The sequence below is a fragment of the Ambystoma mexicanum genome, chromosome 2q (assembly GCF_040938575.1).
Source record: "Ambystoma mexicanum isolate Mex_15411 chromosome 2q, UKY_AmexF1_1, whole genome shotgun sequence".
Classification (NCBI taxonomy): Eukaryota; Metazoa; Chordata; class Amphibia; order Caudata; family Ambystomatidae; genus Ambystoma; species Ambystoma mexicanum.
In genome coordinates this window covers 727,291,521-727,303,712 of record NC_090924.1, presented here as the reverse complement: position 1 = coordinate 727,303,712, position 12,192 = coordinate 727,291,521, and the positions used below count along the sequence as shown (strand labels likewise).

The 12,192-nt window shown below is 52.5% G+C and overlaps 1 long non-coding RNA gene across 2 annotated transcripts in view; it reads left to right on the top strand.

Moving 5' to 3' along the window:
- LOC138569717 (uncharacterized) overlaps nt 1-12,192 on the top strand; it is a 691,026-nt gene that overhangs the window by 386,941 nt on the left and 291,893 nt on the right. The gene's annotated exons all lie outside the window — the stretch shown is intronic.

Sequence of the window (12,192 nt, the reverse complement as noted above, 5' to 3'; positions counted from 1 at the left end):
GCAAGTAGAAATCTTGGGGAGTTTTATAGTAGTTGTTGCTGTAGGTCCTTTGCAGTCACATCCCAATTGTACTGAGAGTGATCAATAGTACATTTAAAGTGCTGATCTGTCATGACAGAGTTAGATGTAGTGTTCTTGGATGTGACTGGTGGATGATTGTGTGACTGCTTAACAGTAGCCAATGAGGAAGTGGTGCAGAGAGTGCAGTGGAAAGTGTAGAAGGGCTGCCCCAGTGTTACTTACGTGCTCCGCGGACAGTGCAGTTGTTCGCAGACAGGACATGCCACATGCAGGGTTTCCGAGCATGAAGTGGGAGTGTATCTTGAGGATTAGCCAATCAGGTGTTGAGGTTCTGCTTCGTATTGAGAGGGGCTGTGTGTAGTGAAGATAGCGGAGGTGCAGAAAGTCAGGGTGTTGGTGGTTGGAGACATGTTTGTGAATGGTTTGGAGCAGTATGCTAAATCTAGGAATGTGGCTAACCATTTTGACACAAAAGGAGTGGCTGTGATGTGGAGCACTGTGCTTGATTTGAATTTGCAGGCAATTCTAGCAGTTTGTCAGGATATGGCTAGGTTTCATAGTCTACATGTAGTTGTCCTACACTCTGGTTCTGTGCTTTTGGGCTATGCCAGTGCCCCTACTTTGTTGCAAGATCTGCAAAACTTGGTTCAGGTAATCATGAAAGTTCTTCCAAATGCCAAGGTTATTTTTTTCTGCTTTGTTACCTAGAGCAGTATCTGACACTAGTTGTGTTTTTTGTCCTCAGCACAATATTGCTAGGTGTGCAATCAACCAAGGCATGTTTGCCTTCATGCTTAGAGCTGGTATGTTCTTTTGTAATAATGAGTTGTAACTTTGATTCTGGTAATGTTGTTTATTTTAAAGAAGATGGCATTTCTTTATCTTTTATGGGAAATGCCATGCTGTTTTGGAATATAAGGGTTGCTTTGGAGAAGCTAATGTGCAGATTATTGGAGGAAAATAAGAAAAAAAAGAAAAAAAAACAAAATAAAAGGTGTTTCTGAAGCATCTGCAAAATAAAACCAAAGAACCCTTCTCAGAGCCATCCTCAAAGGGGAAATCGGGCACACTATTTAAATTTTCATCCCCCACGCTCAGATTTTCTGATTGGTCCGTGGACAGCGCAGTTGTCTGGAAATCTTAACATGTGTCTCGAATCTCTTTGCAATTTTCATTGAAAGAAGGACTTGGGAAAGTCATGGACATGTATCCGAACCCCAGAGTAATTATTTCCTGTATTGCGCAGAGACAAATGTGGCTGCGTTCTTTTTCATTTGGCCCACAAATGGAGAAAGCAAAGCGCAATGTTAACAAGCCTGTTTGTGCCTTTTTGAGAGATGTTGATATGTCCTCTTTTCAGAATGGAAACATTATCAGGCCGATTCATGGAAATAATGTGCGCGGAAAAACCGGCGCACGCGTGCGAAAACGTGCGATTCGCAGTGGCACAGAAAAAATCGCAGAAAATCGCACAGAAAACAGCGCACATCCATTCATGGAAGCACGGGCACGCGTGAAATGTGGGATGTGCGCTGAGAAAGTGCGCAGCACACGCTGGTGCACGCTGGCGCACGCTGGCGCACGCTGGCGCACAGGTCAACGAACGCCATGCGATAAAGCCACAGCGAATTCGCACATAGCGCGGCGCACAGAACAAAAGTAGGCGTAACACGTGGCGTCACACACAGAATGGGGAACAACTCGTGAAAATGTGGGCGTCACAGGGGAGGTCCAGGAGGCAAGTGCGCGGAACGCCCAGACGCTCGCCTATAACAGGCATTCATGGAATCGAATCGGGTAAAACAGCGTACGGCCAAAGACGTGCACAGGCCCATACCCGTACGCCACAGAAAGCAGGCGGTAGCGTCCTGATACATGTGCGCCAAAATGTGCGCTTACCGTATACACAGCTCAGCGATTGTGCCTGGGGGAGCGTGTGCGTGCATTTCAGGGGTGCGCGCGAAGTCATACACGCGTTTTGGCTGGGTGCGTGTATATCAGGGGTGCGCAAGAAGTTTCACACGCGTTTTGGCTGGGTGCGTGTATATCAGGGGTGCGCGAGAAGTTTCACACGCGTTTTGGCTGGGTGCGTGTATATCAGGGGTGCGCGAGAAGTTTCACACGCGTTTTGGCTGGGTGCGTGCATATCAGGGGTGCGCAAGAAGTATCACACGCGATGGGGCCTGGGGGAGCGGGGTGCGTGTATTCCAGGGGCCTGCGGGTGGTTTCACACGCGATGGGGCCTGGGGGAGCGGGGTGCGTGTATTTCAGGGGCCTGTGGGTGGTTTCACACGCGATGGGGCCTGGGGGAGCGGGGTGCATGTATTTCAGGGGCCTGCGGGTGGTTTCACACGCGATGGGGCCTGGGGGAGCGGGGTGCGTGTATTTCAGGGGCCTGCGGGTGGTTTCACACGCGATGGGGCCTGGGGGAGTGGGGTGCATGTATTTCAGGGGCCTGTGGGTGTTTCTACACGCGATCGGGCCTGGGGGGGAGCGGGGTACCACTCACCGTCTGCCTTGCATGTAGAAGAACGCGTAGCCAACACCCGCTGCGAAGTAATAGCGAGTGAACCCCAACGGATGGAAAACACACGCACCGCACGAAAAGCACGTACAGAGAAGCCCTGCCAGGGCAACGCCCGTGCGCGAAACTGCACAGACGCGCTTACGCTGTAAGGGCCTTTGGTCCAATGAAATCGCGTACGCGTGCTGACGCGCTTACGCGCTAGGGCCCTTTCCTCGAATTTCACGCTGACGTGCAGGATTTTCACGTGCCAAATCACTCCGTATCAAGCTGGCCACGCGAAAACACACGGAAGACCACGCTCCTGCCCAGAAGGCCGAATCACTGCCCCCCAGTGCCCCGAGCAGCCTCCCACGTGCCATCTGCTGCTGCCTGCCTGCCTGCCTGCTGCCACCGTGCCCTGCCATTTGGTGCCTGCACATCAGCCATCTGCAGGGGTCCAGTTGCTGTGTCCACCCCTGCTGGAACAGAAGACTCCCGACTCAGATAACATCGCTCCACAGCCCAGCCCCAGGACCCAGTTGCCCACCCACTCCTGCCCCTGGGGTTGCCATGTCGGGCACATCAACATCTGACACCAGTGGCAACCCCCGGCCAGAGGAGCAGAGGGGCACCAGCTTCACTGCCACGGAAGTTGGTGTCCTGGTGGAGCAAGTCCTGGGGCAGTATGATGCCCTCTTCGGATCGTCCCGCGCCAACAGGGAAGGATGGGAGAGGATCTGGGCCGACTGTGTGGTTGCCATCAACGCGGAGGGGGTGGCAACCCGCACCATCCAGAAGGTCAAGAAGCGCTGGGAGGACTTGAGGTCCAGGACCCTCATCAAGGCCCGGCGCCTCGTGGAGGGGGGCCGGGGCCGCATGAGTTCCATCCAGATGGGGGTCCTGGAACGCGTACACCCAGCGCTCCACGCCCAGGTCCTTGAGAGGGAGACCCGTCTGGAGTTGAGCGGTAAGTGGCCAAGCATTGCTGTGTGAGACAGGGCATGTTGCAGTGTGCTGGTTGCCTGATACTTGCCTGCATGTGTGACATAGGCCATGTACGCATGTATGTGTGCAGGGACATCATGGCAATGCATGTGCGACCAGTAATGTGTGAACCGCAAGGTTGTTGCATGTGTCCAAATGCGACATGGGGAGCCCTGTGCAGATTGCACACATGAGAGCATGGCAGTCTCTGTTCCTGGACATGGGTGGGGGTGAGGGATGGGTGCTGATGCCAGGTACATATATGGTATCCATGTCTGTGTGCCTGACCTGCGTGTCTGTGACTTGTGAGTGCCATGGATGCATGACACATGTCCGTGACAATTTACAGATTCACTGATGCAGCCTAGTCATCCTTGTATGCACTGTGATTGGGGTGTACGGGGCCAGATGGATGTGACTGAGGTGAAGTGTGTGCATGTGATAGGCATGACCCATGATGCATGTGAGTCCCATTACATTGTATGATTCGAGAGTCCATTGGACATGTATTGAAATGTCCATGGCACGCACCATGACTGTCACTGTGTGTGTTTTGCCTGGACTGACACATGTGTTGTGGTGTGACATGATGGAAGTGTACTTTGACAGTGGCACTCATCTGCTATTGCTTCCTGTCTAGGGGACCATTGTACAGTACCCTGATGCTTGTGTTCTATGTCTCCCTCTACACAGCGGCTAGTGAAGGAGAGGGCGGAGACGGCGCTGTGGAGCAAGGTGGCGGGGATGCCCCCACGGCTGCAGCGGAAGGGGTGGGTGAGCCCCCACAGGGGCCTGCCACGGCGGTAGACGGTGAGGAGCCATCCAGGTTGGTGGTTTCCACAGAGGAGGAGGAGGCCGCCACTGAGGCGCACATGGGGCCTGGTGGGGGCATCCCTGCTGGTGCAAGTGGTGCAGTCCAGGGGCAGGGGCAGGAGGCAGCACAGGTCACCGTGGAGGGGCCTGTGCATGTCGCTGTCCCTGAACCTGTGGGTGAACCACCATGCACCAGCAGGGATGCCCCGTCACAGGCCCGTCCGCAGGTAGAGGGGATGTCCGTGTCATCTGACTCCCCTCCACCTGCGGACGAGGGGACCCCTGGCCGTGTGGAGAAGGTCCTGATTGGGGTCGCGATGCGTACGGCTGTGATTCGTGATGCTGTGCGTGCTTCCCAGGAGGAGCACGCACGTCATCACGAAGAGCACCGTGCCGACGTGGCCCAATTGGGATCGGCCATGTTCGGGGGTTTCCTGCATGTGTCGGCCAATCTGGCGGCCCTCTCCTCCTCTGTGGAGACTATACGCCAGTCGTTCTCCTTGCCGTCTTCCGGCCCAGATGCCACCAGGGCCCCCTGTGGACCTGCCCTGACCAATGCAGCCAGCTCAGTGGGGATCCCATCCCTGCCACAGTCGGGAGTCAGAGGTCCAGCAGGGGTGGACACCACAGCAACTGGACCCCAGCAGATGGAGGATGTGACTGCATCATTGGGCAGGGCACGTGCACGACGGCGTCGGTGGTTTCCATCAGCCTGGATGCCGTCGTGCTGGCACAGGCAGTTGCGTCGGAGGCAGCGGCAGGCTCAACGTGGGAGGCATCATGGCTCGGGGCCATCAACATCAGGGGTGCAGGCATCGGCCGGAGGGCAGGAGAACCCTGGAATGGGAGTGGCTTCTGTGTGGGAGCGGTTGTGCCAGCGGATAGGTGCGGAGCGGCAGCGGGCAGAGGAGGAACGGCTCACGATGGTCAGGGCGGAGGACTCCATGCTGAGGGCGCTGAGGCGGGCTGAGTGGCTCGAGGGTCTTCGCAGAGAGTTTGAGCTTGACACTGTGTTATCCCTGCGGGACCTCGGGGCCAGGGAACATGCCCGCCTCCAAGCCATTGACCAGGAGTTCGATGATGCCCTGGCCCATGACAACAACCAGTGAGCCGTCCGAATAGCCCGCTGCCTTTGTATATAGTTGTATAGTTATTGTTAGGTTTCCTTTGTTTTTTTGATTTTTTTTGGTTGCGATTGGACAATGCACCACTTTTTTGTATATAGTTCAGTTTTTAGTTAGTAGTCATAGTTAGGTTTAATTTGGTTGGGCTCATGGACCCGGGATGATCTTCTTCATGGTTCTTCATTGGCTTTTTTTAATTTTTCAGATTATTTTCTTGGACATTCATCTTGTTTTGTTTGATTTGCTTTGTGTTTTTTCTTATTTCATTTCCATTCTACTTGCTGTTCAATACATATTTTTTTTAATTCTTCAATGTGTCGTATCAGGTCATTGCTTTCAGGCATGTCATGTTGGGTGTTTTGTCATTCACTTGCAGCCATTGTGTGTGACAGACATGTGTTCATTTGCATTATTCAAATTGGGGGTGTAACATGTAATTGCCTTTGATATGTGGGTGGGTGTGATAGTTGGTTGGGCCTTTTGGCCGGGGAGGATGGGCATTACGGACATGATTGGGGATTGTTGGGACCCAGGTGCAGGGGGGCATGGATTGGACATGGGTGGGGACCTGCTGGCAGGTGCCCCACAGTGCTGGGGGGTGGGGGTGGTGGGGAACATGAGTTGGACATGGGTGGGGGCCTGCTGGCAGGTGCCCCACAGTGCTGGGGGGTGGGAGTGGTGGGGAACATGAGTTGGACATGGGTGGGGGCCTGCTGGCAGGTGCCCCACAGTGCTGGGGGGTGGGGGTGGTGGGAGACATGGGTGGGGGCCTGGCGGAGGCTGCCCCTGGTGACTGGGGGGTGGGGGTGCTGGGAGACATGGGTGGGGGCCTGGTGGAGGCTGCCCCTGGTGACTGGAGGGGTGGGGGTGGTGGGAGACATGGGTGGGGGCCTGGTGGTGGGTGCCCCTGCACTGCTGGGGGGTGGGGTGGTGGGAGACATGGGTGGGGGCCTGGTGGTGGGTGCCCCTGCACTGCTGGGGGGAGGGGGGGTGGGAGACATGGGTGGGGGCCTGGTGGTGGGTGCCCCTGCACTGCTGGGGGGTGGGGGTGGTGGGGAACATGAGTTGGTGATTATTTGTGCAAGGAGACATGTGTCTTTGCTGGGGGGCATGCCCATGTTGGGTGGGCTAACTGCGGGACATGACCAGGGATGCAGGGTAGTCCCCTGTGGTGTGGGCTGCCTGCAGGGGCCGTGGAGGGTGTACAGGGAACACCTGGGAGGACCCACACTGGCAAATCACATGTAGGACTCCCCGGCACCCCTGCAATACACGTACCCTGCTGAAATCGCGTGTAAAACTTTCTGCGCACCCCTGAAATACATGCACGCAGCCCAATCGCGTGTGTATCTTCCCGCGCACCCCTGAAATACACGCACGCAGCCCAATCGCGTGTGAAACCACCCGCGAGCCCCTGGAATACACGCGCACAGGCCAATCGCGTGTGAAACCACCCGCGAGCCCCTGGAATACACGCGCCCAGGCCAATCGTGTGTGGAACTTCCTGCGCACCCCTGAAATACACGCACGCAGCCCAATCGCGTGTGGGCCCACCCGCGAGCCCCTGGAATACACGCGCCCAGGCCAATCGCGTGTGGAACTTCCCGCGCACCCTTGGAATACACGCACGCAGCCCAATCGCGTGTGTATCTTCCCGCGCACCCCTGAAATACACGCACGCAGCCCAATTGCGTGTGTATCTTCCCGCGCACACCTGAAATACACGCACGCAGCCCAATCGCGTGTGGAACCACCCGCGATCCCCTGGAATACACGCGCCCAGGCCAATCGCGTGTGGAACTTCCCGCGCACCCCTGAAATACACGCACGCAGCCCAATCGCGTGTGTATCTTCCCGCGCACCCCTGAAATACACGCACGCAGCCCAATCGCGTGTGAAACCACCCGCAAGCCCCTGGTATACACGCGCCCAGGCCAATCGCGTGTGAAACCACCCGCGAGCCCCTGGAATACACGCGCACAGGCCAATCGCGTGTGGAACTTCCCGCGCACCCCTGAAATACACGCACGCAGCCCAATCGCGTGTGGGACCACCCGCGAGCCCCTGGCATACACACGCCCAGGCCAATCGCGTGTGGGACTTCCCGCGCACCCCTGAAATACACGCACGCAGCCCAATCGCGTGTGTATCTTCCCGCGCACCCCTGAAATACACGCACGCAGCACAATCGCGTGTGGAACCACCCGCGAGCCCCTGGAATACACGCGCCCAGGCCAATCGCGTGTGGGACTTCCCGCGCACCCTTGAAATACACGCACGCAGCCCAATCGCGTGTGTATCTTCCCACGCACCCCTGAAATAGACGCACGCAGCCCAATCGCGTGTGGAACCACCCGCGAGCCCCTGGAATACATGCGCCCAGGCCAATCGCATGTGGAACTTCCCGCACACCCCTGAAATACACGCACGCAGCCCAATCGTGTGTATATCTTCCCGCGCACCCCTGAAATACACGCACGCAGCCCAATCGCGTGTGGAACCACCCGCGAGCCCCTGGAATACACGCGCCCAGGCCAATCGCGTGTGAAACCACCCGCGAGCCCCTGGAATACACGCGCCCAGGCCAATCGCGTGTGGAACTTCCCGCACACCCCTGAAATACACGCACGCAGCCCAATCGCGTGTGGGACCACTCGCGAGCCCCTGGAATACACGCGCCCAGGCCAATCGCGTGTGGGACTTCCCGCGCACCCCTGAAATACACGCACGCAGCCCAATCGTGTGTATATCTTCCCGCGCACCCCTGAAATACACGCACGCAGCCCAATCGCGTGTATCTTCCCGCGCACCCCTGAAATACATGCACGCAGCCCAATCGTGTGTGAAACCACCCGCGAGCCCCTGGTATACACGCGCCCAGGCCAATCGCGTGTGAAACCACCCGCGAGCCCCTGGAATACACGCGCCCAGGCCAATCGCGTGTGGAACTTCTCGCGCACCCCTGAATTACACGCACACACTCCCCCAGGTCGCGTGTGTTACTTCTCGCACTGGTACAGGGTTGGCGCAGCCCTTAGCGATGGTTTTGCGATCTTATGGCTTTTCCTTGCGCGAGGGCGTTCTTGGGGGCGTAACTGGCGCTGCTGCAGGGTCGCTGCGATACTCTGAGCCACGGCTTGTTTTGGAGGATTATTCCATGAATACGATGTGCGCTAAAATGGATTTTATCGCATGCGGCTGGCGCAGACATTCGCACGGGAACACTCTGCGCCAGTCGCGTGCGATACTTTTGACTGTATTTCCATGAATCGGCCTGTATGTTTGTAGCACACACATTTTTCACAGAGATGGAGTACATCTTAATTATGCCGGCAATCAGATTTTTCTGTGAAATATACAAAATGCATTGCAACCTTTTTTGTAATTACAGTAATCCATTTTGCAGTAACTGTTAACCATTTGAAGTTTTTGAAACACAAAAAAACACCACAAAAAGGCTATTTTCAGAGCCACCACTTCCTCCCAGCGAAAAGTGCAATGGTTGTGCAGAGGGCCCTGCACTATTTATTTGTCACTTCTATTTTTAAACTGTGGAAGGCGGCTCTGAAAAGAGCCTTTGTTTTTTTGTGGTTTTATATCTTTTGGGGTTTTTTAAACATGACACACAAGGAAAGGAGGAGAAATTGGGGTAAGGAAGGGACACCAACCACAGGGATAAGAAAGGGCAGGTAGAGAGAGGAAGCTGTAGAGTGGGCCTTATTCAGGTAGGTCGCAGACCTTCTCATGCTCCTTGACCGCAGTCTTGAAAGCAGTCCGAAGGTTCTGCCCCCTGTAGAGTACTGCGTTGCAGTACATGCACAATATTGTGACCCTCGAAAGGGAAGAGTCAACAGCATCATGAATGGCCTGTGAGGCAACTGGAGGGATGCACTGTCCCACAGGGGTGTCTTTTGTGTGACCACAGTGGAAACAGAAGATGCTGCAGAGGAACTCAACCTACTACGTTTATTGCAAGGTACAACCTTACGAATAGCCCCACCGTGGAATGACTTTAGGTTTCGCTTCATTGATGTAGTCCCAAAGCTATAAGAACCAGGCTTGCCACGACTCAGCACCATGCGGCACTGAGTGCAGATCACCTTATTCGCATGAGATTTTGACTTTCCATCAACAGTGGTAAATAACCACCACACCCAAGACTCACGATGAGTGCTAGTAGTAGGGACTTCCACTATGTCATCCTCTTCATCCGTCTCCTTTGCATCCTCACACCTGTTCCCCTATGCAGGCCCTTGGGGATGTGGTGGTGGTGGAGGGGGGTAGGAGTGGGGGTGCTGATGCGGAGTCAGTAGCAGCAGAAGCAATGTGGGATGCCACCTGGAAGGTTAATAACCAGGAACTTGGTACCAGGAACCAAAAACAGCAACCTGCACAATTGTCCTGTTGTAAATCTTGGAAATCCAAAAGCAAAATGAGGATCAGCTCTCGGGTGTGGTCTTTTATAGGGGTGCTGGGGCGTGCTTCGCGGACACCCGCGCCATCCCGGAACACTTCGAACACCAAGGACAGGCTCAAAAGAGTTCCATTAAGTATGTAGATCGGCAGGGACGTTGTCTGGGACATGTGCAATGGTGAACTTTTACTGTAAAATACCTTGGATCGCTCAGAAAAGCACTTTTTAAATGTTTGTGGGCCCGGACAGTGTCCGCAAATAAGGACACACGCTCAGCGTAGGTGCAGTCACATGATGACATCACGGACACATTTGTAAATGGGACGGCTGTCTGCAGGACACCAAATGCGCAGTGACGGTTGTGCGCATGCTTGCGGGTGTTCTACGGACAGTGTTCGGGTCCCCGAACTAATTAAAAGTGTGACACACACGCGGCAGACAGTTACGGAGAGGCGCAATGTTCGTAGGTCCCAAGTGTGTGATGCGCATGTGCGCGGGTGTTCTACGAACAATGTTGAAGTCCCTGAATAAAATAAATGTGCATCAAAACTTTGCAGACAGGCGGTCGGGATATGTGTTCTACAGATATATTAATTCTGGTTGCGGACATTACGAACAGTGGGGGTGTTATTAGGACACCCTCATTTTGGGTGATTGCGGAGAGGCAGACCTCTTTTGTGTTCTAAGCACACCTCCATTTTAATTACGAACAGTACGAACTGGTATATTGTCCTTAGGACACCCCCATTTTGATTAATTCCGGAAAGGCGGACATCTTGTGTGTTCTAAGCACACCTCTATTTTAATTACAGACAGTACGAACAGATATAGTGTCCTTAGGACAACCCCATGTTGGTTAATTGAGGACACCCCGGACAGCCGCGCTGTCCGCGGACACCCTGACTGCCTTTTAAAAAAAAATAAGACACACGCAGATACTAAGAACACACTTAAAATGTTATTATTGTTTAGCAGTAGAAAAATTAGGAAAGAGAGGGGGAAGCTGAAACTGAAAGAAATACTGGGGAATTAGAGGTTTGGACATGATGTATGGGAGGGGAGGAAAGGATGGAAGTCTCGTCGTAACGTTTTTCTTGGTGGGGAGGGTTTGGGGATAGTTGGCTGGGACATGGAGAGGGGGAACATGTGGGACAGTGGTATTTAATGGTTTCTTTAATGTGGTCCACAACACACTCTTTTAGTTGATTGAAGTGTTGCATTAACAAATCCATTTTTAGTTCCATTCATTTCAGAGGATCTTCTAATATCTCTTTTGGCATATTATTTTTATTGGTTGTCTGGTCTGTTAAAAAAAATTGTTAAGTACACATAAAGAAATGGTTATTAATTGGCTTATATAGGAAAATGTTGTGTTTACCATTATTATCACTGTCTTCACTCATTTCCTCTCGTGGGAAATTTTCTTCCAGCCATTCCAAAATTCTGGACATTTCTGTGTTAAAAAAAAATAAAAATAGTTTTAGTGTACATAATACAGAAAATGTATAAGTATATGAAAGAAATGTAGTGTACTTACTACTTTTTTTTACAAACTTTTGCTTTTTACTGCTGTGTAAGTATGCTCTTGCTTCTTGCTGTGCAGTTTCTGTGAGGTAATTCAGTTAGAGGCATATTTATTTTGTTTTGGTATATTCCATTATATTGGAAATGCTACTTCAGTGGATGGTTGGTGTCTTACATATACAGTTTCCACTTCATATTTATTAATTGTTATGTATTAATGTGGTACTTTTTGAATATGTTTGGTGTTTTTATTGTATGATACAATAATGTAAGATACCCCCTGAGTTTTTGGATAGCGCTGACTGTGACCGCGTCTGCCCGCATACATGCGCACGGACCGCAGACATCAAAATCACTAGCAGGACAGGGGGTTTAGTACATTCTATGTTATATAAATGTAAGGCAAGGGAGTCTTAGTAAACATGTATCACATTTCCATTATCTATATTTGTATTCAGTGAAAAAAGCTTTGTTAAAGGGACATTATGGTTAGGTTGCACTACTAAAAACCTATGAAATTCAGTGAAACAAACTTTGTTAATGTGCACATATTATGTCAAAGTGACTGAGTGCTGTGCAAAATTACAAAGTAAACATGAATTTAACATAGATAAAACCCACTCTTAATTCTGCAAAAAAGAAAAAGAGCTGGTCCATTTAAAGTGCCTGTGCATGGCTCAAATTCTAGTGACATCATATTTTTGCTTACAGTGTTTCTCGAACTGAATTGCAGACCACGTAGGATAAATCCCAGATTGTGCAACTTTGTGGTACACATATTCATTATATTGTAATGACTGAAATTC